Source organism: Phalacrocorax carbo, chromosome 4 (assembly GCF_963921805.1).
Source record: "Phalacrocorax carbo chromosome 4, bPhaCar2.1, whole genome shotgun sequence".
In the NCBI taxonomy this organism is placed as follows: domain Eukaryota; kingdom Metazoa; phylum Chordata; class Aves; order Suliformes; family Phalacrocoracidae; genus Phalacrocorax; species Phalacrocorax carbo.
This window is the reverse complement of record NC_087516.1, coordinates 32504608-32529102: the sequence shown is the minus strand read 5'-3', so window position 1 is coordinate 32529102 and position 24495 is coordinate 32504608. Positions and strand designations below refer to the sequence as shown.

At 38.1% G+C, this 24495-nt stretch overlaps 1 protein-coding gene across 1 annotated transcript in view; it reads left to right on the top strand.

Annotated features, from left to right (window-relative positions):
* The first annotated feature begins 21433 nt into the window (after nt 1-21433).
* SGCZ (sarcoglycan zeta) overlaps nt 21434-24495 on the top strand; it is a 238940-nt gene continuing 235878 nt past the window's right edge. The window contains exon 1 of the mRNA XM_064449499.1: nt 21434-21622. The gene's annotated coding sequence lies outside the window, so the exon portion shown is untranslated. The remainder of the gene's footprint in view (nt 21623-24495) is intronic.

The following is a 24495-nucleotide window of genomic DNA, read 5'->3' as shown; positions in this document are numbered from 1 at the left end:
ATTTGGATTTTATATGAAGAAAGATATCCATAGGTTGTAAGCTCATTAACCTCAGAAATTTTGATTTGGATGTGCTTTTTGTTTAAAATGAGTAATCAACTGTGAAAACTGAGTTTTATACTGATTAAAGTCACAATAGGTCTTAAGACGTCCCTTAAGAATCCATCTATTCATAATATTATCCCTCTGAAACATGAACACACTATGAAAACTTTATTTTGTAGTGAGGTATTGCTATTAGAGGTTTCTGAGTTTATACCATAATTGTGCTTTCTATGTGTTTTATACAGACATGTATATATAACTATATTTTACTAAAATGTACTAACACAGAAAATTCAACAGCACACAAAAGGTCAAAAATCAATTGCCAGTGTGTCATGAGTACACTATTGACTGGAGAGAATGATACCAGAACACTACTGAATATTGATTTTAAGTTCAGGCATCTCTCCAATAGTCAGTAAAGACATGCTTTGTCACTCTTGCAGTAGAAACAGCTTGCTTCTTACCTATAATGTTTCCTAATTGTCATATATAAACTCCTTGGTATGCTGATTTTATGCAAGATTTTCCCCACCTTCCTCTTTGTTCAGTGTTTTTACTTTTATAGCATACATAACTTGTTATATGGCACAGTAATTGAAATACAGCTAAAGTGTATTTTACCTTTTTTACATTGTGGAGTGTAGAAAATACACAGTGGAGGGTTTCCCTCTGTGTGATACTATAGGTAGAATTAAGCAGGCTAAGCAAGTTGTGTTTTCTTTCTTTTCTGCACAGAAACATGTATTTTTTTCTCTCTTTCTCATTTGAACTGGCAAGGTGGACATAAATAGCTTACAAGGACTGCATCCATAGCATTTAATTATAGTCTCTTATTTGTCCTTTCTGCTGCATGTTGCTGGAACTTGCAAGTTAGAAGACTATGTCGTTTGTGTAGGACTCTACAGTGGCTTGTTGCTTTCAGTATTAACCGAGTTTCTGTGTATATTTAGGCATATATCCTTAATACCCATTGGCATCTTCATTTTTTTCCCACTGGTTTTGAAATAACAGGTTTTTAGAAAAGGGTGGAGTCAGTGCATAAAGGTCTTTGTTTAGCTGAAATAATATATTCCAAATAATCATAAGCTGTAGATGCCTTTAGTGCCTTTCGGTTCTTTTCCATTGCAAGAGCAAACAGCACAGTGAATAAAGTTGCAGCAGGAAATCCTTACTGACAAATATAAAGCAAATATAAATATATTTTTGCAAATACTAATTCCTACACCTTGAAGAATCTGCCTCATCATGAAAAGAGTAGAAAGGAAAATTCCTGCTCAAAGAAAGCGATTTCTTAGATAAGAATATGTTAACCTTATCTTTACACAGAGCTGGGTTTCCAAGGTGTCTGAGGAGTATGCTGATATACCTGACCTAGAAATTTCAACTGCAATTTTAAATTCATTCCCTCTCTAGGACAGAGGCCCCACTTTTAGTTATATACATGCCCGGTTGCCTTAAAAACATTTCCTACAGATCTCATGAGATGACGTCTCAGAAACTTGACTTTTAAGGCAAGAATGACTCACTCTTTCTAGGCTAAATGCATAAGACACAAAAAGTAGGGGTAAAAGTTACTTGCTAAGCAATTTTGTCAGTCTTTCAGAAAGTAGAGTATTTCAGTGGTATTTTTTAATATGGTAAAGTAGAACTTCATTTTCTTTTGGCAATAGATTCTTCATAATTGAAGCTCATTATAATCAGAGGATGCAGCTGATGTCTCCTTTAAGCATAAATACTTTTTACCTTTTTTTGTCTTTTTAACTTTTATCCATATGAAATTACACCAGTTAGTCTTTCTCAGGAACAAGACTGCTCATCATTAAATGCATATAAGTTTAAATTGCACTGCTTCACAGTCTCATATACTAAGTATAATACAATGAAGAGTCTAGAAGGAAAATTTTTGTATTCACTAGATGAAATATTTTCCCATATGGAGGGCTCAGGATAAAACTTAGCAGTTTCATTTTTTTGGTCTGTCTGAAATTTAAGAACCTGTATGATAAAATGAGATGCTTCTTACATAAACAAGAAGATCAATCTAAGCTCTCTGAGGGAAATGTATTATGAATGACAGTGGTTACTCTGGTTTTTTTTGTGTGCTACATTGATTTATGCACTATCAATGTTTGATTTCAGTCTAGATATATGAAAATGGGGCTAGTGTAACATAGTATGCATAGATTTTATTTAATTTAGCAGGCCATAACATCACTAAAATTTTGGGTTGAAATATCTACTGACTTAAAAAATAAGGCATATTGTTTTAACCCAAAGAAGTAAGCTTATTCCTGGGGTAAAATATATAATTGAAAAAATCAATATTTGATATCTTTAGATCTTGTAAGCAAATTAACTGCCTTTTAGGCCTTATAGATCCAAAAGGGGTTGATTGCCCACTCTCTACGAATGTTTTGCATAACTAACTAACTCCTGTCTGGTCGTAGATTCCTGAAGAAATGGACGATACTTTTCCAGCATAGTTGTACATATGTTTATACATGAATAACATGAAGGCACAATATTGCCTTTCTGATAATGAATTGCATTGTAGGCTCCGGAAAAAAAACAGTACTTTGGGTGTTAGATTTCTCTTTGTCACATGTGCATTTGTAGTCATTGTCAATATTTCATTACATTTTCCCAAGATGGCTTAATGGAAAAAAAATGAAGCCACTGATGGTTGAACATGTGCTTGGTGTACGAATGTAGAAGAGGTTGGAGTTGACTGAAGATCTTGTGCCTGGTTACGGGGGTAGAGGCTTCAGATGGGAAGAAGTCTACACTATTTTGACAAAGCTCAAAGCAAGCTTTATATACACTAAGAAGGTCTGAGGAGGAATTGTGCTTCATCAGAGAGCCTAACAAGTACCTGTGCAACGCTTCACTACTCCAGTAGCAGTTTCCAATGATGAGCATGTAAGGTGAAGCCCTTTTAGAGAATTTAGAAACAGAGTATGGTAATTACTGCACTTCCACTAGCTAGAAACTCTGTGGAGAAATTGTGTGATTGACTCTTAATACTCACTTTGGAAGCACAAAGATAATTCGCATTTTTTTTTCTGTCGGTCCAGTTGTTTTTTCTTCTTTTTTCCTTTTCTTAATGAGGTATCTGAAGTTCTGTCATTTCTGAGGTATAGAATTAGTGTTATTACCCTCCTCTACAATATAATACTTTTGACTATGAGTTCTGAAAGTGATTGCTGTTCTTTTCTGTGCCAAACCCTCTTGGTTCCACTTGCCTTTTTTCCTGTTCAACACCAACATCGCTTTTCCTGGTTCCTTTGATGATTTCTAAAATTGTTTTTCTCACCAAACAAGTGACTTTTTACTCTCAGTTTGTTTCTAAGAATGAGCTGGCATTTTGAAATAAAAAATTGCTGTATGATTATTTTAACAGTCAGAACACTAGGATTTTTACACTTCTGTGAACACAATATATTCAGTGGCATTTGTGTGCAAAGATGGTGCTGTATATCCATCTTCTGAAGTTTTTAATGAAAATATTAAGTAAAAAGAGACTTACAATTGCTGCATCCAATCAGGTAATTCATTAATCAGTTCAGCAAAATAGTCTTATATGATGGCATAGCTAATCCGCTGGAAATTAGTTTTGCAAAATGTTTATGAGCACTAGTGTAAATGTTTTATGAAACTATGTTTGCATATTGTTCTTAGTTCTATTGTTAATTTTTAGGTTGTTTTCAATTTTGCATTTTCATTAGAAAGTCATTTATTCTTTGAAACACTGTTAAAACATATGTTGTGTTTGCATTTTACCTCTTTTTTTCTGCAGTTAATAAATACTTTCTGAAAGGATCCTGAGTTGTTGACCAACTTTTCTGTTAAACTGCCCTTTCTAAATTAATCAAGTACTTAATTGTTGCTGCTTACTTTTATAAGCCTACTCCACTATTCTTCATTAAAAGCTCTGTATATATGTTAGCTAATTCCCATAATTCCAAGATGTATATTTCCTGTGCTTAAATTATATGTCTTCATCCTCTCTTAATTGTTCTTTTACCTGACTTCATAGGAACTATTTTTCATGATCTCTCATGAGTTATAAATTGAAAACAAAACCAAAACCAGGAATTCAGAATCATAGTAACATTGGGCTAATTATTCATTTGGAGGCTTACCATTGTGTAAGATTGCACAATAGGTATATGTTCACCAGATAGATTCCTGTCTCCAAGGATGTATGTATGTCATGCATCAAAAGAATCCCAACAAAATAAAAACAAGGCTTCAAGAAAATATTCTCTCATTTATTAGTCAGTGAGATTTTGCTTGCCAACCTTTTTTCTGTATTTATATTTTACTGACCTTTAAATTGATCTGTTCTAAATTTTAAAACCACAATCTATCTGCTTATTCACTCTGATTCCAAAACTGTAGCATCATTTTAATTATTTGTTCAGTTAATATGAGTTTCCTGATGTAACTTCTGTATAAAAGCTATGTCTATAAATTATTACCAGTTAACTGTTGTACAAAGGACAGCAATTTTCCCAGCATCAGTAAAGTGATAAGATTAGAGTGATGCTTCTGCATGTTCCAGGTACCTCTTTGTTAACTATTATCTTCAGTTCAGGAACTAAATTTAGTTTATTAAGAACTTTGATACATATAGAATACTATAGTGCACATTGAAAAGTTTCGGACTTGTTTTTCGCAGTTATAAGTGCACCTTCCAGTAATGCATTATTATGCCTTTTATTTCTGCCTTTCTACAAGGACAATAATGGAATGCCTTAGAGTTTGTTCTTAAATACTCATTTTTTCTTATTTAATTGTGCTAGAAAAGCCAAGATTGAAAAGATGTGACTTTTAAGTTTTGCAGTATGGTATGGTTTGTGATAGCCTCCAATAGTTTTTGCAATTAGATACTGAGGGTGCTGGTTCTCTAGTTGCATGTAGTTCTGCTTGAGAAAGTGTTGAATATGTCCCCAGCAAATTAGTCTTTTTGAATCTGAACGTTAGAAGTAGTAAATAAATAACAAAATGGCTTTTAAGCTTGATCATGGATTATTTGAGGGGATGGGAGGCTGAAAAAAAGAAAGTAATTTCGATACCCGTTTTAGAAATTAAGCAGGAGATTGTTTTTGGAAACAGTGCTGCTTTAAGTCATGTTGCATGGGACTCAGACCACAGGCCATGAATTAGAAACGCTGGTCATAATCCAACAGCAAATTATGGGGTCACCAAATATTATAATGAGATTTCTCATATTAGCTGTTAAATCCCTAATATTTTACAGAACTCATAAAGAAGGCAGACTGTTGTATTTCTGCAGCTCTCAAGTACCTTTTCAGGTGTCTGTTGTGCTTTAACCCCAGCGAGCAACTAAGCCCCACACAGCTGCTTGCTCACTCCCCCCCAGTGGGATGGGGGGAGAGAATCAGAAGGGTAAAACTGAGAAAACTCATGGGTTTAGACAAAGACAGTTTAACAGGTAAAGCAAAAGCTGTACACACAAGCAAAGCAAACCAAGGAATTTCATTCACTCCTTCCCATGGGCAGGCAGGTGCTCAGCCACCTCCAGGAAAGCAGGGCTCCATCACGTGTAACGGTTACTTGGGAAGATAAATGCCATCACTCCGAATGTGTCCCCCCCCCCACCCTTCTTCCCCCAGCTTTATATGCTGAGCACGACATATGGTATGGAATATCCCTTGGGTCAGTTTGGGTCAGCTGTCCCAGCTGTGCCCCCTCTCAGCTTCTTGTGCCCCTGGCAGAGCACGAGGAGCTGAAGAAACCCTTGACTAGTGTAAGTGCTACTTAGCAACAACTAAAATATCTCTGCATTATCAACACTGTTTCCAGGCCAAATCTAAAACACAGCCCCATACAAGCTACTGTGAAGAAAATTAACTCTATCCCAGCCAAAGCCAGCACAGTGTCCAAGAAAACAGTTCTCTTAACAACACAGACATACGTGGGCTGGATGCATGGCATTTGTCAAACATCCTCCTCACTTAATCTGAGCAAATGTACGGTGGAGAATCAGTCTCTTTTGTTAAGTCTCTGTGTTGTGGATGTCATATATATGTCATGCAGTCTGTTACACAGTACACATAGACTTAGGAAGTAGTAAAGATTAATTTACACACACTGTAAAATAATTACCCATTGCCTGTTCCAGTAGAAAAATACTATTTATGTGTGACTCGCCTGAGGAATTAGACATCTGCAACCGGTGTTGCCTGTAAAATCCTTGAAATGAATCCATGCCAAAGAAAGAGATACCTTGCTCTGAAGGAGAAGTCAGTTTGGAGAGGAGGGACAGGGGGTGGTATATTTAATTTCTGAGAGGACTATGATCAGAATCCCTAAAATATTTCAGATAACTAAGGAAGCTAAGTCAAGAAAATAATTATAAGTATAGCACAGACTGGTATCCACCTGGCTGGGAAGCAGCTCTGTGGAAAGGGACCTGGGGGTCCTGGGGGACAGGAAGCTCAACATGAGTGAACAGTGTGCTGCTGCAGCCAAGAAGGCCAACAGGATGCTGGGTTGCATCAAAAAGGGCATCACCAGCAGAGATAAAGAAGTCATTACCCTGCTCTACTCAGCTCTTTTCAGGCCACACCTGGAATACTGTGTACAGTTCTTGTCCCCTCTGTACAAAAAGGATGTGGTCAGGCTGGAAGGGGTCCAGAGAAGGGCCACCAAGATGATCAGAGGCCTGGGAAGCTGCCATATGAGGATAGGCTGGGAGAGCTGGGTTTGTTCAGCCTTGAGAAAAGGAGGCTCAGAGGGGCTCTCATCACCATGTGCCAGTACTTGAGGGGTAGCTACAAAGAAGATGGAGACTCCCTTTTTACAAGGAGTCACATGGAGAGGACAAGGGGGAATGGACACAAGTTGCTCTTGGGGAAATTCCGATTGGACATGAGAGGGAAATTTTTCACAGTGACGACAGTCACCATTGGAATAATCTCCCCAGGGAAGGGGTTGACTCGGCCACTTTCAAGATTCATCTGGACAGGGTGCTGGGCCATCTTGTCCAGACTGTGCTCTTCCTAGAAAGGTTGGACTAGATGATGCCTGAGGTCCCTTCCAGCCTGGGATTCTGTGATTATTTTCAGTGTGTTTATTTATTATGTTGCAAGGAATGGAAAGCTTTGGAACTTCAAAAATGCTAGGTTACCTGTTGCTTTAGCAGGTTGGGGAGACCTTGACAGGGGCTTTGGGAGTAGAAGGAATGGCTAGTGGTAAGGCAATGATAAGGTAATTTTCTATAAGGAGATAACTGCCACGGTAACATGCTGAACTTAGGGAGGCATTAGCTTTCCATAGAGGTGGAGTTTACTGTGGAATGACCATAGCATCTTACGTCAAGATCTTAAGTCCATTAATGTATGGAAGCAGGAAGTCTTCAAAGGTTGCATCACCAGAAGTTTGCATAAAGAGGAGGTTACGGACCAAGAAATAGGATGCGTCCACCAAAAATGAGTGTTGCTGAGAAAAAATGCATCAATATAGTAGGAATTTTCTTAAGTGTTAAAGGCTCTATTTTTAGACTTTAGAATCAATTATCAGTAAGTCATTGATCAGAAATATAAAAGCTGGGAATTCTTTGTAGAGAACATTCCTTATCAGAAATATAATATAGAGAAAGAATTTCAGTATGCTGAATGGTATTTTTTCAAACTGCCTTCATACATCATTAATCCCTACAAGTCTGATTAACAGAATTTATTCATTGATACAAACATGAGTGATGGATAGGAAGTTGATCAAATGGAAGATTCTTTTCTGGGTGCACTGTACTTCCAGCATCTGGTCTCTGCCACATTTACAAAGTTTATCATTCATGTTGAGATGCTGGTGAGAGTGTTCGCGAAGGACTATTAATTACTGGTGATCTTACACTAGCCAAATTATCCCTGAAGAATAGCATACATTGTTTATTAATTTGACAGACTTTATCTAAGGGAAACTGTAGAGACTTTGGCCTATTGATAAGACAAGTGCGATAGGATGGTAAACGTAAACTATTGAAGAAATAATCTCTTCCTTATTTTTTGCATTTTTTTTCTTGTGTTGCTGAGGATTTTTGCTGACTCTGAAAATTTAATGAATTTCCTAGATTGTGCTCAGCAAGACTTGCTTCTTGCTTTTTGACAGTCAAAGCCCGTTTCTAGGGTATGCAAAGGTATTTTCTGCTGATGTGCTAGCTGCCTTCCCAAAATACACAGAGAATTAGCTTACTTTTGCCAGTTTTAACAGTGAATGTTTGGCTTCTCTCCCAGCTCTTTGTTTATTTTAAAGTTTGTTGCCTCTTGAGCCACAGTTCTGTCTCTACCCTTTTTTTTTGTGTTTCTTCTTTCCTTTCCATACATTCTTCCTTTGCATAACTATACTAATTGGATCATGCCACTTTCCGCACAGCTCATTAAGTAGGCTTTTCCCTCTTGTCCATGGATATCTAGTTATAAATTCCAGTCTAAATCACTTGTAGAGCTAAAATGGACTTCTGGAGGACATCTGCTCATTGTTCTGTGTTTTTGTAGCTGTCTCCACACCAGCATCTTCAAAAATCATTGTTTTCCAGTCTTTTTCTTCCAGATCATTAAGGAGTTTTTCTGTCTGTCTTTACAGTACCTAATTTGCCTTGAATGTCCTGTTCACAAGAGTCATACTGAATAATGACATCTGAGTACACAGTCTCCAACAAATCAAGTGTTTCCTGTTTGTCAATTTTCTATTTTGCTGACCCTAGCTTCTTGCAGGGACAGGCAGCTGCACACTGTCTATTCATAAGCTGGCTCAGTATAGTTCCAGAGAAGAGCAGTTATTTTTTCTTCCAGTAGTGCCTACAAGTATCTTAGATAAAATTGTATAGGCATTGGACCCTCTTTCAGTCTCTTCTTAGTATAAAAAGAAGGCTTCATTTGTTCAGTTCCAATCAATCTTCTCTTCATCAAGATATATTGATTCTTTTTTCTTCTCACAGCAGGGAGAACACATTATATGTTGGGTGAGTCTCATTTAATTTTCATTATTCATTTGAGAAAAGTTAGGAAAAACCTCCACTTGGATTTGACTATCAAAGGATTTAGCCCAGTAAAGAACTGAAGGTAGTTGAATGCAGTAAAGACAAGATATAGATGAGATACAGACGACCACCTGAATCTCTCTAGATGTCCCACAGAGCTTGAAGGGATTGGAGATTTTTACCCCATAAATTATTTTAGTTCGGTTCTATTGTTTAATCCATGGTGTTGACACCATCCTTTTGATTGCTTAAAAAAGGGTGGGGGATGGGGGGAAAAGAAAGGAAAATTATTAGCTCAGTACTGCCAGCTTAGCTAATTAATGTGTTAATGTGCCTGGCAGAAATGTGATGTTTAATCATTACATATCAAATGTCTTCATTATTAGCAAGTTCTTGGAACCCCTGTTCAATAAGGAAGCAACTCTTGAGCTTCCATCCTCAGTGCTTTGTATCCTGCTAAATCTGAACAAGTTGACTGTTAGGGAGTGAATGTACTTCTGTATGCATTTTCTGGAAGGAGAAAATGCAAACAGAAATGGAATGGAAAAAGTGAAAATGTGGAGATAATTATTAGAATAAAATAAAACATGTGCTTCCATTTTTTATGAAAACAATTCCAAGGTGAAAATTTTGCCAAGGTGATATAGGAGATAAGATCTTTTCCAAAGGAATATTATTCCTTTAATACTGTCAACCACATTTAAAATAGGTTTTGAAAATATTGTCTTTCATCTTGGGATCTTAAGTCATTTAGGAGCTTTCAAATATACCTGTTATGTTTCTTTCCAAAATACCAACTAAAATCTGAAAATAAAGTCAAAGTTGTTCTGCTTTTTAAAACATTGAACCAAACTGTTTAGTGATTAAAGATAGTTTTAAAAGTGCAGCAAACAATAATTCCAAATTTCATGTAATAAAATAGTGGAGGTTACTCCACTGTTGTATTCATAATACTTTTTTTCAGATCATTGTGGAAGATGATTCTGAAGGTTAATCTCACTTGAAAGTTTGACAAATTACACTTCATGTTCGGCATCGGTAGGGGATTTTTTGTGTGAGATGTCATTGGTCATGTGGATGCTGGAAAGATGAGAAGACTCTTGTTACAGTATTAAAATGCCGTGGTGGTTGTTTATAAAGAGGCAGGCACAGGTACAGGCCATCACTGTGAAACCACATTTATAAATTATGAGACTACTGATGATAGGGAACAGTTACATCCATTAGTAACAAGGAAGATGAGGGAGCTTCGTGTAAGGGAGGAAATGCTGGAGACAAAAAGGGAAACAAATTAGGGACTTGGCCTATATAACATATTATATTTAAAAATGTAAACTTAAGCAATGGAGCTGTAATTTCATCTTAGATTCCTGGTGTCTGCAAAAACAGCTAGGGTGTTTTCCATTGCTTTATAGTATCATCTGAAATACATGGTCAAATTATAGATTAATAACTGAAATCTGTATTTATTTTCTGTTTGTTTCTCCAACTAATGCAATTTCATTAAAATACTCTTAGAGTATTTTAAGTACTGGGTTGTTCATGGGTGTTGTTTCAGCACAATGGTGGTAACCAAAATGTTAATATTTATCCCATTCTAAAATCCACCTGTTCCTATAATTTTTAAATTTTGTTCTTTTAGACTGGAGCAGGACCTCGTGTTGGTAGGTGCTATAAAATGAGAGATTACTATATATGTATATACACATGCACACTATATTATTGCTCTCTCTATATATACACTATATATGTGTGTGTGTGTTTTTAAAATCTAATTCTGGCAGAGTGATCTCTCTTCTTCTATTAAGATAAATTCTGCTATTTCCTGGCTGTATTCTATCAGGCAGACAGGTGAAATGTAGCTTATATTTTTAGAGCTGTAGGTAGCAGTAAGATTTGATCCATGCTTATGTCGCTGTAAGACCAAGACTTGCATTTGCATGTTGATATCATTATAATTACTATCGAATAAGAAATCTTCTGAAAGGATAGGGAATCTGATTCATATTGAAAATGAGATCATCAAATTCACATTAAGATTAACAAGTGAAATAAAAGCTCAGTGTCACTTTGGGACATGGTATTGTTGCTTACTTACATCACAGAAGAAACTCAAGTGCAAGTCAGACCCAAAACGTAATCACTGTCTTTTTAAGGCATACTCCTCCTCTTCATATTATAGCACTTACTCAGTGCAGCTCATCCTGTACTCTTTAATAGCTGGTCCATGTATTTTAAATTTGAATTAACAGAGGTGTATGTGTTAGGCCAGAAGAGACATGCTTGTGGGTTTAGATATACAAGCATATATTTCCCAGCCGTACAGCAGAGGTGCACTACACATCTATGCAAAGAAGAGAAAAAGGAACAGTACTTAAAAGATTGTTCTTCATCTATCTACCAATCCTTTATTTTGTTCACATTTCCTATCTCTTTTGTTCTTTGGTTGTGGACCCCACTACCTGAATTTTAGACTTCAAGATACAGGTAGGAACGATCTAGTTAGAGGATGATTCCCCTCATAGTTCAACTGTTCATTCCACCTGAGATTGTTTCCCTTGGTGAATCTGCCACTCTTAAAACTTCTTTCCTGACTCTTGAAGATTACACTTTTCTATGCCACCACCTACTAGAACTGACTTAACCAAATGTATCGCTCACAGAGGAAAGCAAGTGCCAGTTTCACAGAATCACATTTTGTGTGAATCTGCTGAAATATTGGTCCTGCCATCTTCCATTGATGTGGTTGCCAGGTTTTCTTCTGATAGAATACTCTCAACAAAGACATTCTCCATCTTATTTTCTCAGTGGCCTTAAAAAAGGGAGCCAAACAAAAGATCTAAAGTGCTGGTCACAGTGCTTCTGGACATGCCCGGCATTATTGAGACATGTAGAGTGACAGGGATGAAGGCCCACCAGGATTAAAAGTGCTGTTTTTTAAACTGAAATCTAATTATTTACTGTGGTTTCCTGATTTTGTTTTTATTTTTGTAGACTTTTAGAATTTCTTCAGTAAGACAAATTTAATCTGTGTCTCTAGTAGTAGAAATATTTGAGATAAAGTCCAGAGAGCCAGAACAGGTGCTAGGGCTGTATGCTGCTGTATCTTTCAGCAGTCTACTCATCATCTACTTGCCTCCTCAGATATCTGCTTTTCTTTAAGGCAACTCAGCTGTACTGAATCTTGAGTGGCTGCTACTAGACTGCTTCTGTGATCCCACCTAGTTTAATTAAGGTTATCCTTATCATATACTATGTTGGCAGTGTAGCCAGATAGAATACCTCAAAATTTATTCTGAAACACAACAGGCAAGTTTAGATTATTATAAAGCTAAATAAAGTGAAGTAATGAGTTAGCTTTTGAAACCAAAGCTTCTTTAAAAAATACACTGAAAGTGTACTGGAATTGTTCTGGTTATTGAAAATGTAACTTCAAAATCATATTACTAGGAAACATCATAGCCTTAGATGTATTTAAATCCTGAAGAATTCAGAATAGCACATTACTATTTAGAAACATTTCAAGTCACAGAACAGTGGTAAAATATGATTCTATTCATTACAAGCTTATTTATTCTTGTTAACATGCTGTGAACTTCATTGTGCAGTGAGCATTACAATTAAATATGTTAAACACAGAACAGCCATAAATGTTCTCACTAAGTAATAAAGGTAATAGTGTCAGCTCACTGGTATCCATTTTTGTGAAGTGATAATTTTATTGGAGAGCAACATTCAAGATGCAAACATTTATTGTCCTTTTATAGACAATTGTTCCAATAACTGTTTAGTGAGTACTGGTATCATAGGGAGAAAATTGTGTACCTCAGCTGCTGTCCTGCCTGTGGCTGTAATGAAGTCTCTGTAGTAATCTAATTGTATTGACTTAGCAAAAAAATGGAATTCTAATTGACAACATAAAGCCAAGTAAATTGTCAGTAAAGACATGCTGACCTAAGCCTTGTTGACACTGATGTCAAAAGTGTTCTCTGTGGCCAAGAAGAAAAAACAGATTCTTCTGAATTATTAAACTTCAAAACACATAAATTATGTAAGCAACTGACCTTATATACATCTTGATGGTGAAGGTGTTTGCATGTTCTTTCTTTTGGATTTTCAGGGGTACAAAGGGGTTTCCAAATGTGTTGTTTAAGGAACACGATTTTGGAGTTTTGAGTATCACTGCACCTCCCTTTCTGAAAGTGGCCAGAGAAAAATCCATGGCTGAACCAAAAAGGCATCAAACTCAGATTAGAATCTTGAAGTCCCTTGAATTTGTCACCTCTTCCTGGCAGAATTATTTGGGTGTCCCTGTGTAGTCAGTCTGGAAGTAAGTTTTTCAAGTTGGAGACTGAAGACTGAGTGGGTGAAGCCTCCCCTGAATCATCTTTTACTGTAATGTGGTGCTGACTAGGATGTGGCCTAGCCATAGCCAATACAAAATACGGAGCATATAATTTTTCCAAAATCTTAGTGGTCCCTAAAGCTTGACTGACAGCCTACTTAATGTAAGTATTTTCTACTCAGTAATCAGTATCTGAAGAGACTAATTTTATTAAGTGCTTTTTAAAAAGAAGAGGTCTGTGTCTGTATTCCAACTGGGAGTATCTTTCAATAGAAGGCAGGGCATGAGCCAGCAATGTGCCCTTGTCTCAAAGGCGTCTGACAGTATCCTGGGCTGCATCAGGGGGTGTGTTTCCAGCAGGTTGAGGGAGGTGATCCTTCTGCTCTGTTCAGCACCAGTGAGGCCACTTCTGGAGTACTGTGTCCAGTTCTGTCCCCAGTATGAGAGATGTGTACATACTGGAGAGAGTCCAGTGAAGGGCCATGAAAATGATTAAGGGACTGGAGCATCTCTCCTGTGGCAAAAGGCTGAGAGAGTTGGGACTGTTTAGCCTGGAGAAGGTTCAGGGGGGATCTTATCTATGTGTACCTGAAGGGAAGGTGCAAAAAGGACAGAGCCAGACTCTTCAGTGGTGCCTGATGACAGGAAAAGAGTCAGTAAGCACAAACTGAAACACAGAAGGTTCTGTCTGAACAACAGAAAACACTTTTTTACTGTGAGGGTGCCAGAGCACTGGCACAGGTTGCCCAGAGAGGTTGTGGAGTCTCCATCCTTGGAGATATTCAAAAGCCAGTTGGACATGGTCCTGAGCAACTTGCTCTAGGTGGCTCTGCTTGAGTAGGGGGTTGGACTAGATTACCTGTAGAGATGCTTTCCAGCCTCAAATATTCTGTGATTCTGTGGCATACCCTAGTGAGGATCTTAGAAGGACCACACTCTCCAAATGCTTTTGAGTTACTGTAGCAGTCTTACTAGTAATTGATCCCAATTATACTAAACTGGAAAAAAATCTGACAAATGTAAAATTGTCCATCAGGGCAATAAGGATTTACACTGATTTCTGTTGCCAGTAATGTACAGTAGAATGATGTGGCTTTTATCATATCTCACCAACAATTTGTGGCCCAATGACCATTTATACAAGAGTCAGTTGCTGACATGTTTTTGGCTGCCTTTAGGAAGGCTTGACTGGCTAATAGCATAAGGAGAAGACACTGCAGGTGTCAGGTGTAGCCCAGATAAAAATGTTTCAAAGGCAGCTGCTCTCCCCTTCCAATATTTAGTTCTCTAAAAATGCAGCTCTACTACCTCATTTGTCTATTCACAGTAGTTAATATGATCCCTACTAACTCAAGATGGCACCATTTTTTCTATTATTTTTTGAAACCAATTGTAGAGTACCAAATCTTCTCAAAAGAGAAGAAAATTTAGCTGCTTTAACACATGCTGGAAGTGGCAGAAAGAGCTTTGTATATAGCTGTTTGGCATTTTAAGAGCTTTCTAAGAAAATCCATTATTTTATTCATAAGGCCTTTTCAAGAGATACAAGCCACTTGCTTGCCATCTTCGTATTTATTGTTGTAATGAACTTCATATTGATTTCATCCCAGCTCTTGATTTTAGAGTCAAGGTTAAGGTGTAACAAACTAAATATTTGTGTATTTGCTGTATAAGAAATATTTACAGTTCTTACAGTTCTTCCCACTCTGTGTGATTCATTTTTCACTGAGTATGGTAAACTTCCAGCTAAAGTCTACAAAAAAACCAGTAAAATAATATTCAACTGTAAGCTTAATTAATGCCACATACTGTGTAGAGTGGAAGCAAAATTAATGACCTGCTATAGTGTCATGCAAAAAGAGAGCTGTCCACAGCATGAGCTGCTGGCCAGAGGCCGTGTTACTGTCAGGGTGAGTGGAGAGAACCAGCTGGTTCTGGTAAATCATCTGTGTGATCTCCTGAGCTGTGGCTAGTTATGATCAGATTGTTTTTTGATTTTTTTAATCTCTAAATGCTGATGTGAAGAATTTTCTCTGTTAGCTATAGTTTTTCTTCTATCTCTCCACCTCTACAGCTCATTTGATTGCTAATATGTTCCTTACCAACCTAAACAATTATTGGGTCTAGATGCTGCGATACTATATTTTTATATTTTAAAATTCTGTTATGATTTTCATTCTGTCTATGAATTAAGAAAATAATGCACAGAGAATCAATCAGTAATGACAATGTCTAGAAGCAGTGTCATGTGCCAGGCGACAATTACAATACCTGGGGTAACAAAACTCATACTGGTTTTTGGCTTATCTGTTTCATTATGTGAGTAGTAAACAGTTTCAGATGTGTATCTGTCAAATTAGATGTTGATTTCTTAGGTTTTTTTAATATAGCTAAGTATTTGCTGTGATAATATCTTGTCAGACTTGAAAATTGCTTGTAGCTTTAAATAAACATTTTCCATTTATAATGTAACAATTATCATTCCCAGAGGTACATTTCTACCACCATTAAGGTTATTTTCTTACATAAATCTTGATATACTTATGTCAGTAATTCCTGTTAATAAGAAATATCATTAAAAATTGAAGTCTCAAAAGAATAGTCATGGAAAGAAATAACACTTTTACTTTTGTTTCATATATAAATATATCAAATAAAATAATTGTTTTCCAAATGTTGAATTTTCTAAAAAGTGTTGTAAGTTCTTAAAAGAAAAAAAAAGAAAAAAGAAATTTTTTTATGTGCCCCCAAGGTATGGGTGAATATCTGATGGCATCCATCTCCATTTTCTTTGGAGTCTGTTCAAATGGAGAAATTTCAATGAATTGACATGCTCGTAATAAGAGCACTCTTCACTGAAAACTTCAAAACACTTCTAATCTTTGTATTGATGTTTCAAACATACTCACTTTGGTTTTTCAAGGAAGGGCTGGTTGAGGCTGTGAGAGTTGGGGGTAGCCTTGGCTGCAGTGACCATGAGATGGTTGAGTTCAGGATACTGCGATGTAGAAGCAGGACTATGAGTCGGGTTACAACCTTGGACTTCAAAAGGGCCAACTTTGGCCTCTTCAAAGACCTGCTAGGAGGAATGCAGGGGGGTCCAAGAGAGCTCGACAGTATTCAAGGACCACTTCCTCCAAGCTCAAGATTGGTGCATCCCTAGGAGGAAGAAGTCAGGCAGAGGAGCCAGGAGACCCACATGGATGAGCGGTGAGCTTTTAGAAAAACTCGAATGCAAGAGGGAAGTTCAAAGTACATGGAAAAAGGGAGAGGCCACTTGGGAGGAATATAGGAATGTTGTCAGGGTATGCAGAGATGCGACGAGGAAGGCCAAGGCCAACCTGGTGTTAAATCTGGTCAGGCATGTCAAAGATAACAAGAAGGGCGTCTTTACATACATCAGCAGTAAAGGAAGACTGGGGATACAGTGGGCCCCCTGCTGAACAAGGAAGGGGCCCTGGTGACGCAGGATGCTGAGAAGGTGGAGTTACTGAATGCCGCCTTTGCTGCAGTCTTTACTGCTAAGGCTGGCCCTCAGGCATCTCAGCCCCCAGAAGAAAGGGAAAAACTCTGGACAAAGGAAGACTTCCCCTTGGTTGAGGTGGATTGGGTCAGAGATCACCTAGGCAAACTGGATCCTCGCAAACCCATGGGCCCCGATGGGGTGCACCCATGAGAGCTGAGGGAGCTGATGAATGTTCTTGCTGAGCCACTCTCCATCATCTTTGAAAGGTTGTGGAGGACAGGAGAGGTGCCCAAGGACTGGAGGAAAGCCGATGTCACTCCCATCTTCAAAATGGGCAAGGAGGAGCTGGGAAACCTCACCTCCATCCCCAGAAAGGTGATGGAGCAGTTCATCCTGGAGGTCATCTCCAGGCATGTAGAGGACAAGAAAGTTATCAGAAATAGCTGGGTCCAGTCCTGTTCAACGTATTCATCAATGACCTGGACAAAGGGATAGAGTGTAACCTCAGCAAGTTCACTGATGATGCAAAGCTGGGAGGAGCGGCTGATACACCAGAAGGCTGTGCTGCCATCCAAGGAGACCTGGGCAGGCTGGAGAGCTGGGCCAAGGGGAACCTCATGGAATTCAACAAGAGCAAGGGCAAGGTCCTGCACCTGGGGAGGAACAACCCCATGCACCAGTACAGGCTGGGGGCTGAACTACTGCAAAGCAGCTCTTTTGAGAAGGACCTGGGAGTGCTGGTGGACAACAAGCTGACCCTGAGCCAACAATGTGCCCTTGTGGCCAAGAAGGCCAACAGTGTCCTAGGATGCATTAAAAGGAGTGTGGCCAGCAGGTCAAGAGAGGTTATCCTCCCCCTCTACTCTGCCCTAGTGAGACTGCATTTGGAGTACTGTGTCCAGTTTTGGGCCCTGCAGTTCAAGAAGGACAGGGAACTGCTTGAGCAAGTCCAGCGGAGAGCTACGAAGATGGTCAGGGGGCTGGAGCATCTCCCTTATGAGGAAAGGCTGAGAGACCTGGGCTTGTTCAGCCTGGAGAAGAGAAGACTGAGGGGGGATTTCATCAATACTTATAAATATGTAAAGGGTGCGTGTCAGGACGATGTCAGGTCAACAGTGCCCAAAGACAGGCCAAGGGTCAATGGGCACAAGTTGGAACACAGGAAGTTCCACCTCAACATGAGGAAAAACTTCTTTCCTGTGGGGGTGCCAGAGCAGTGGCACAGGCTGCCCAGGGAGGTTGTGGAGTCTCCTTCCCTGGAGACATTCAAAACCCGCCTGGACGCGTTCCTGTGCCCCCTGCTGTAGGTGTGCCTGCTCAAGCAGGAGGGTTGGACGAGATGATCTCCAGAGGTCCCTTCCAAACCTTACCATTCTGTGATTCTGTGATTTGGTTCTGTATCCTTGGGAGTACAGGCAGTCCTTATTAAACACTCTAAAAAAAAAAAATCTGTTACTGAATAATATTTTTCTCAAAGGTAGGAGTATGAAGGCTTAGTTAATAGCAAGGACTGTCCAGTGAAATGTATTAACTGAAGCTAGCAGAAAATCTGGGTAAGATTAGAGAACGCTGTTAGTCTCTAAGCAATCTGAATTACAGCATTTGCTGCAGGGATTGTAGAACTCTTGAGACCTTCAACTTGAGCTTCTCAGAAAGCTAAAAATAAATTGGGAGAGAACATGAACTAGAAAAAGTAATTTTTGACCAGCTCTTATTGTAATGCCGCAAACTTGTATTGCCTCTAAAACAGAAAAAAACCCTGAAAGCAATGGGGAGGTTATTCCAATGGCTGATTGTTGTAATTGCGAAAAATTGTCCTTGAGTCCAGTTGGAATCTCCCCAAGAGCAACTCTTGTCCATTATCCTCCACCTTTTCTGTGTGACTCCTTGTAAAAAGGAAGTATCCATCTTCTTTGTAGCCACCCTTTAAATACTGGAACATGGTGATGAGATCCCGTCGAAGCCTCCTTTTCTCAAGGCTGAACAAACCCAGCTCTCCCAGCCTACCCTCGTATGGCAGGCTTCCCAGGCCTTTGATCATCTTGGTGGCCCTTCTCTGGACCCCTTCCAGCCTGTCCACATCCTTTTTGTATAGCGGGGACCAAAACTGTACACAGTATTCCAGGTGTGGCCTGACAAGCGCTGAGCAGAGTGGGATGATGACCTCTTTATCTCTGCTGGTGATGCCCTTTTTGATGCAACCCAGCATCCTGTTGGCCTTCTTGGCCGCAGCAGCACACTGTTCACTCATGTTGAGCTTCCTGTCCACCAGGACACCCACGTCCCTTTCCACAGAGCTGCTTCCCAGCCAGGTGGATCCCAGTCTGTGCTGCACTCCTGGATTATGTTTTCCCAGGTGCAAGACCTTACAATTGTCCTTATTGGCCTTTATAAGGTTCTTGTCAGCCTACCCTTCCAGCCTATCCAGATCTTCCTGCAGAGCAGCTCTCCCTTCTGGAGTGTCTACTTCCCCACTCAGTTTGGTATCATTGGTAAACTTCATCAGGGTACACTTGATCCCATCATCCAGATCACTTATGAAGGCGTTAAACAGCTTTGGGCCCAATATTGTTCCCCGGGGTACCCAGGGATAGGATAATGAGAGTAGGATAATGAGAAATTAGAACAAATCTAAAACCACCTTCCCCCCACTCCTCCCTTCTTTCCAGGCTCAACTTTGCTCCCAATTTCTCTACCTCCTGCCCCCAAGCCATGCAGAGTGATGGAGAATGGGGGTTGTGGTCTGTTCATCACACATTGTCTCTGCTGCTCCTTCCTCCTCAGGGGGATGACTCCTCATGCCTTTCCCCCACTCTAGCGTGGGGTCCCACTCACGGGAGACAGTCCTTCACAAATTCTCCAACATGGGTCCTTCCCATAGGCTACAGTTCTTCATGACCTGCTCCAGCGTGGGTCCCTTCCACAGGGTGCAGTCCATCAGGAACAGACTGTTCCAGTGTGGGTCCCCCACAGGGCCACAAGTCTTGCCAGAAAACCTGTTCCTCCAGTGTAGGTTCCTGCCAGGAGCCTGCTCCAGTGCAGGCTCTCCATGGGGTCACATTCTGGTACATCTACCTGCTCTGGCATGGGGTCCTCCATGGGCTGCAGGGTTCATATCTGCTCCACCGTGGACCTCCATGGGGTGCAGGGGGAAAACTTGCATTGCCAAGCCTCACTCAATTGAACAAGATGTGCTGAGGGAACTGACTGATGCCTGGCTGTGGTGATGGAATAAAATGTTATTGTACTTAATGATTGTGTTGCAAAGGGTGTATTTCATGGGCCCATATTCATCGTTTTAGGGGCAGTGTTACTTCTGGCGTTCTTAGAATCTGGTAATGTTTTTAATGGCAATACTTGTTTCATAAGTAATATATAAACTATGGTCACAAGACAATGTTAATGGTGCAAAAATACTAGTTACTTTAAATCTCAAAATGTAATAATGCATTGCATTTTTGTTGCAATAGCTGGCTAAGTAAATGTGTAGAAACTCATTATAAGGAGGAAACTTATTAACCCTTTCATGCATTCAGTTTCTGAATTTGTAAGGAATTCAGACACAGCTAGGATGAATACTGCCAGGATATGATAAGGAGGTGATCTAAAGTCTTGAAGCCTGGTGACACTTGGCTCTGGGAGGACTAGGAAATGTCTTTGAAGGAAGCTCTCTTTGTAAAGGTTTACTACGAAAATAAACTGCTAAATGTTATATTCAATTGAAATTATGGGCAAAGAGAAGCAACTCTGAAAAGAATAAAAATTACAAAATGCCTGTCTACTAGCTTATTTAAAACCTGCTTTATAAATTCCTTATTTCCGTTTTCACATATTTCAGTTTCATATGTATTGTTGTAATATGGCTGTATGTTCCATGATTTGTGGCTGTAATCATTCACAGTGAGTTACGTTATGCTGTTAATATCTCATTCACTAACAAGTGCGTGGTAAAACCTCAAGAGTTTTGATTTAGATAAATATCTAACAATACAGATGTTTATGTAAATATTTTTGAGCTTTACATTTTAAAAATCTTATGAAATCAACATTTCTTTGATCCGTCAAATGGATTGAATGTTTTTTATTTCTAATTTAATCAATTGACCCATTTCTGTGCATTTTTATAGTGTCTTTTAGTGAAAAGAAAGGCAGTTTTTAATAATAAAACTGATCATTCTGCCTAGTTTATAAGTTTACTGGGTTTCTGATTTTTTGTTTTGGGTTTTGGGTTTGGTTTTTTTTGCTCCACCTTCAGAAATAGAATGTAAAATACATACACAGATTACATTAATATTTTTACAGTTTCTTGACTATCAATTTGAAATGCAAATCCAATTTGAAATATCAAACCAAAGGTTTACTTTAAATTAATGAAAATCATCAAGCTATTACTAAATGCCTAGTAAAAATAACATTGATGTGGTTTATGCTGAATGAATCCATCTCTTCTGTGCCCATAGAAACTGATTTTCTATATGTTCTTAGATAATCTTCATGTAATACAATCTATGAAACCCAGACCTCTCATTTGCTTACTTATGCTTACATCTTTCTTTTCCAGATGACACGAGAGCAGTATATACTAGCAACACAACAGAACAGCCTTCCAAGAACTGAACATCCTCAGTTTTACCCAGTAGGGATTTATGGATGGCGGAAGAGGTGCTTATACTTCTTTGTCCTTCTGCTGTTGGTTACCATGATTGTTAACTTAGCAATGACAATATGGATTTTGAAGGTTATGAATTTCACAGTGGTAAGTATCACAGAACTTTATGTACACGGTTTCTTGAAGTAATAATTTGTAGGTTTTAGTTCTCTTTCCTTTACCATATTATATGCAAATCTTGTAATTTTGGATTAAAAATCATATATCCTTCTTAGTGTTACTTCAGATGTTTATACCTTTTGTGTATATTCTGCATTGAGTGGACCTGTGCCCTATCTATTCAGATATTTTTTGGTTTATCGTATCTGCTGAAAATATATCTGGATCCTAGATTTTTTTGTTTGCCCAACCAAAAACATCATGGAGACTGCCCCAAGAACTAGTTGTTTTTTTGTCACTGCTGATAACAATCAGTAGAAGTTTACTACGTCTGTTCCATAAGGTCCTCTTAGGAGGAAGCTGGATTTGTTAAGTCATCTTAGGGTGGTTTTTTTTTAGTTTATGTTGTTCTTTGTATTGTTTTAGAGTTTCCTGACCATTTGGACAATTCACCTAGAATTTAGAGTAGCTGTTTTGATGTTGATAAGAGAGAGTATGTTGGTACAAAAGCCACAGTCTTTTATGAGACAACCTCCATCGGAATCTTTAATAGCAGCAAAGTGTTACTGAGTCTGTATTTCAGATGTGCACCTGAAAGAACATCTGTGTTCAGTGGAAACTGTTATCTGCCCAGCTGCTCCCAAAGCTTTGTTTGGATAAAGGTGGTAGGAGTGATTACTAGTTGGCAGTGGAGTAGTGTGGTTTTGTATATCAAAATAAAAGATAGAACACTCCACAGTTTAAAATAGCAGTGCTTCTGTCAGGATCAGTGTCATCTCTCCCTCTGGATTTTGACCTTCATAAGCCATATTTTGGTGTAGCTAGTAATATATTTCTAATTTGTAGGGTCATAGCACATTTCTATTCTACATTAATTTATTGGAAATAGAAACCAGCCCCAAACCTCAGCGTTAAACATATATCTAAAATTGTTCTATATGTATTCTGTAACGCATAAGGTGATCTGAGATCATAGCCTGGTTGGATATATTGTGCAAATACATTGCTACTTCTGAGTTGCCACTAGTGGATTAATATGTTGGATTAATATTTTGAAAACTGCATTACTTTAATATTCATGTACTGAAGAGTTTATTAGAAGTTTTTGGGGGGGTTGCTTGGTTTCTTGTGGGATTTTTGTTTGGGGTTTTTTAGTATAATGTGCCTGTAGAACAGGACATATACATATGCTTTTGCTGTTTGATTTAGAAGCATATTTAGGCATACCTGTTGACTTCACTAAAATGGTCTGTTATTATTCCAGAGGATAATTAAGAATGATCATTTAAATAGGTTCAGAAGATGTTTAAAAAGCACAGATTTTTTTCTCTATGCAGAAGATTACATTCAAATAAAATACTTGAAACTACTGCTTCCATATCTAGGCAATGTTTGACCTTGCACACTATGAGCTACTATAGCACTAACCAGGTTAAACTCTTACAGTTTGGACATACATTCTTTTTAAAACAAAACCAAAAAAGATATATTGGAAAATTTTTCTTTCTCACATGTCAAAGCTTTGTTAGGAAGTTAAAGGCTTATGGTGAATCACTAAGTCAGTGCAGCGTCTAGTGCAGGAAACAACAGGATTGTTTCAGCAGTTGTGTTTACTAGTTAGTGGGTTGAAGACTTTGCTTCAGTAGCTTTAGAGATGTATGCATATGAAATAATTATGCAAATACCAGCTTAATAATTTTGCAAAAATAGTGTTTAAAATGTTATGCACTTGAGTTATAAACCAGTTATTTCATTATTGCAATTCAGAAATCACAAAGCTTATGTGCATTTTTAATAATACTGAATTTGTTATAAGTACAGAAAAAAGTTATGCCACTGACTAGTGTTAGTCTTTAATGCTTCTGTAACAGAATTAAAATTAATTTTGTATATTTGCATTTAGACTAGCCAAATATACCAGTAAGGAATTTAGAAAACAAAAGTGGAACATAACAATTCTCATTCATATGAAAACTCCCCAAAAATATTGCATATGCTTGGGAACGCTGTTCATTTTGGAATATCATATACCCCTTAACTACCTCAGAAATGAAAAATCCTGCTTAACAGTTTGTTATGAACAATCTGCAAAATTACTGTTTCCAAGGGATTTTGTACTTAAAAAGAATAAAAGAAGCAGTTTATTTAATGATCATACCACCATCAGATCATTCTTGTTCAAATTTATATGTAGTATATCCCCATTGACATAAAATTATTAACCATTATTCTTTTAGTGGCAAAATATTTCATGCTTTTGTTTAATGAAATGTACTGCTCCAGGACTGATATGTTTTTGTCTTCCAACTTTTATATAAATTTGTGGAATGATCTGTGGTTAAACTGTTGCAGAAAACAGAATCCATAGGCAAAAAACTGTGGTTTATGACCTGAAATTTTATATCTTAAAGTGCACACAACTGTTTTACAAAAAGACTGTTAAAAATATAGTAATTAAATGATGTGACAGCACGTTACTGAATATTACAAAGCTACATGTAATAGCTGTAGGCATGTCATATAACTTAAAGCTGAAAGAATGTAAAACGTCTGTCAGTATTTGCTTCTGCTTTTATAAGCACTGTTACTTTGGTTCATGTTTGAATCCATTTTTATATTATAAAATGAAGAATACCAGTTTTCTTCTGCAGATTCATGGAATGGTAGTCTTCTAACTGGACTAGTTAGTATTCACATTGGAGTCTCTGTGTGGGTTCAAAAATTGATTGCTAGAAGATTGTCATATAAAAAGTTCAGTAAAATCTTCATGCTTATGTCCACACATGCACATTTGAGCACCAGTGGGAAATTTGTATCAAGTCTGACGGAGTCCCATTCTTAGCAAAAGATGCCTGAAGGTA